Raw genomic sequence first — 4101 nt, 5'->3', positions numbered from 1 at the left:
ATTCTTGAAAATGTACTGGCATTTTATGATCACTGCTTCCTTTTCTAGATATTTACTAGCCATTTCTTTAGTAATATATCTTAGAATTTTGCCAGGAATTCAAGGAAAAAATTATTTAGAATTTGAAGACTCTTCTTTTTCTCCCTCTCTCCCTCTCTCCCTCTCTCCCTCCCTCTCTCTCTCCCTCTCCCTCCCTCTCTCTCTCTCTCTCTCTCTCTCTCTCTCTCTCTCTCTCTCTCTCTGTCCCTCTCCCCCTCTCTCAGTTGAGACATCAATTCTTTTCCAAATCTTCAGCTCCTCTTTCATTCTCTAATATCTCCCAAAGATCATATTCATATCTGCCAATTTTCCAGTTCCAGAATATAGCTTCTCTGGGCCTAGTGATCTGGACTCATTCAGGAAAGCTAAGTGCCATCTTCTTAATTTTCTGCTTATCTTGAGGTAAAATTCCTTATAACATTCTCCTAATCCCCCCTGCTCCTCCCACTCTAGTAACTCTATCAAAAAAGGAAATGGGTTTAGTTGTAATAATGACTTATTCTTGATGAAGTCACGCTAGTTCTTTGCAAGCACCACTTCCTTTTCTAAGTAAGCACAAATCATCTCTCAAATAATAATATCTAGAATTTTGCCATTAATCAAAGGCAAGCTCACTACCTTTTGGTTTGCAGACTTCATCCTATTTCCTCTTTTTGATGTTTCAAAGGGTATTCTAGTTCACGCACATCACAGCTATGCAACAACTTGTGGAGAGACAAGTATCCTGGCAAATACTGACAAAGAATACGTGCCACTTTTACAGTACTTTATGAACAAACTCCTGGTGGAGGCTGTGTAATTTAGTGCTTAGCTGGAAGTTGGAAGAGCTTTGCTCTAATACTGTCTCTGACTCTTTGTTCTTAATCTAGTTACTTAATTTTCCTGTGCCTCAGTTTCCTCATATAAAATGGCAGCATAATAGTTGTTCTGCTTTAAATAAGAGATGTTGTACAGATAACAATAATGGTGAAAAAAAATAACTCACATTTACACAGTATTTAGCAATGAGCTTTCCTCACAACGTCCCTTTGAGGTAGATTTTACATGTATTCTTAACCCTATCTTACAGATGAGGAAACTGAGGTTCAGAGTGGTTAAGTGATATAGGTCACATAGCTAGTAAGTGGCAGGGCCAATATCTGAACCTTGGTCTCTTCTGACTCCTTTTCTGGGAAACTGCTCTAGAGGAAATAACTTTTACTTCTTAGGAAGAAAGAAACTATAGAAACCCAAGGTATTATTACTATGTTACAGTATCCAAGTTATTATTATAATCATTATAGTATCTAAGATTTTATTATAATTGTTACAGTATCCAATGTTGCTTCTTTTTCTACTACCACTACTACTACTACTACTGCTGCTGCTGCTGCTGCTACTGCTGCTACTACTACTACTACTGGCAACTAGTAGGCACAGTGAACACTGGCCCTAGAGTCAGGCAGCCCTGGGTTCAAATCCACATAAGACTCTTGTTAGTTGTAGTATCCTAGTCCTCATTTTGTCTCTGACTGCTTCAGTCTCTTCATCTGTAAAGTGGGAATGACAATAGCACCTACCGTTATCATGATAAAATATAATAATATTTATAAAGCTGCCTTGCAAACCTTGAAGTACTATCTAAATGCAGTTATCATCATTATCTACTGCCCTGGAACTTGACCTCCGCAGCTCTGTAATAGAGAAGGGAGAACAAGAGGGGTTGTCTTAGATCCCAGAATCCCAGAATTCTTGACATAGAATTGAAGGGACTTCAGAGTCCCTCTAGTTCAAGCCGTACCTGAACAAGAGTCCCTGCAACAAGACCTAAGTGATCAGATTTTTCTGGAAGACCCCAAGGGCTAAGGAACCTTTCCACTATCTCTGGAGGCTGCTTCTTCTACTTTGGGAGGACTCCAAGTCTTAACAAGTTTTCCTTACATCAAACCCAGATTTGTTTCTTTTCAGCTTTGACCCATTATTCCTGGTTTAGTATTTTGGCGCTAAATAGAGCAAATCGAATATCTTTTTTCTGGAATAACCCTTTAAATACTTGAAAGCGGCCATCATGCCGCCCCTAAGTCTGCTCCAAGTTCCTTTGATCAGACCTCAAATGGCATGAACATGAAGCCCTTCCTCATCCTGGTTGCTATCCAGTGTCTCTGGACACTCTCTGGTTTACCACTTTCTAGAAAAGGACAGAAGATTCCAGGTACAGCCTAACCAGGATCCTGTCTTGGTCACCATGCTTGTCTTAATATAGCCTAGGATTATGTTATCTTTCCTGGCTACTCTATCAAACTGTTGACTTGTAATGAGGCAGAGCAGTTCTCTTGCAAGTCCTGATATCATTGGCCCTCTTTAAGAATGAAGGACCAACCACAAACAACAATAATCCTGTAATGAATGACCCTGAAGTCCACAAAGACCTCCAGCTCTTCTTCAGAGAAAGGCTCCCTAGTATTATACTTGTGAAGTTGATTCTATTGCTGTTAAATTCTACCATATTTGATTTGACTCTACTTTCTAGTCGACCAAGATCTTTTTGAATCCTGAATGTCATGCAGTGTTAGTTTAGTTATCACTTCCAGCATTGGGTCATCTGAAAACTTGATACACACAATACCAAGGAATTTTCCTAAGTTGTGAATAAAAATTTAACCATTCAGTTGTTCTTGAGACTCCTGGAATCCTAGGTCTACAGCTGGAAGAGTCCTCAGAGGCCATGCAGCCCATTTTTGTTGATAAACATACCCTGTGCTCCCCTGGAACGTTCCCTTGGACACTGCCTTCCAAGCCGACCTTGAGCTATTCATAACGACTTCCTGTGTCCGTTCCTTTGCCCAACTACAAATCTCCCCAGTCATTCTATTACTCAGCCTTCATCCCTCCATCTTATTGACAGGACATGAGAAACCTTATCAAATGTTTTGTTCAAATCTAGGTAAACTACATCTAAAGAATCCCCTGATCTGTCAGATTCAGGAGGGACTATTTATTGATTTTTCAATGCATTTTGATATAAAATCATCTAGCAAATAAATTATTTGGACAGCCTGGCCCCTACCTGGTGTCATATTGAGGCTTTGGTGCACTATGGCTGTGGGGTTTTGTGGCTCTTGTTGTTGCCTAGGAAAAAGAAACACTTTTTCATTTGTACTAGAGTGAAGTAGCTCAGGGAAACTAGGAGGTTATGATAGGCTCAGATATGTAGGCTCACTGCCACTTTAGATCAGAGAAGACTTTTACTGGTGGTGGTTTGAGGAACTCTTTGAGACAAAAGAAAGCAGAGAACACCCAGTAAAAGGACAAAGAATGTAAGAAAATATTTTAAGGTTAAAAAGAGGTGTGAGGAGGAGAGGGGAGGGGAGGGGAGAGGGAGGAAGGAGTGGCGAGGATTGAGGACAGAGAGGAGAGAGATGAGGGGAGAAGGAGGGAGGAGGGAAGGGGAAGAAAGGAAAAGGGAGGGAGGGAGAGGTAAGAGAGAATAGGAGAGGAGAAGAGGGGAGGGGAGGGGAAATCAAGGGAGGAGAGTAGAGGAGATGAGAGAAGATGAGAGGAAGTCAGGAGAGGAGAGGGGGAGAGGAGAGGGAAGGGAAGGGATGGAAAGGAAAGGGAGGGGAGAGAGAATGGGAGAATTTTCTTGAAAACTGAAGAACTACTTAACCAGTAAAGTCTAGGGAAGGGCTTCTTAGCCTCTTTTGTATCATAGATCCCTTTGGCAGTCTGGTGAAACCTATGATGCTTTCTCAGAATAATGGTTTTAAAAGCATAAAATAAAATACTAAGGAAACCAATATATTGAAATGGTTATCTATATCTAATATATATGTCTATATCTATATATGTATATTATCTATCTATCTATCTGTCTGTCTGTCTGTCTGTCATCTGCCTGTCTGTCTGTCTATCTATCTATCTATCTATCTATCTATCTATCTATCTATCCATCTATCTAACCAAGTTCATGGACTCTCAGTTAAGTACCTTTGGCCTTGTAGTGAAAATTCTATGGCTTCCCAGAACCAGGAGATTGTTGATGGGATCAGAGGAAAGGAATTAGAAAGGAGGGAAATCATACCA

Source organism: Notamacropus eugenii, chromosome 4, assembly GCF_028372415.1.
Source record: "Notamacropus eugenii isolate mMacEug1 chromosome 4, mMacEug1.pri_v2, whole genome shotgun sequence".
NCBI lineage: Eukaryota > Metazoa > Chordata > Mammalia > Diprotodontia > Macropodidae > Notamacropus > Notamacropus eugenii.
This window is presented reverse-complemented; position numbering follows the sequence as displayed.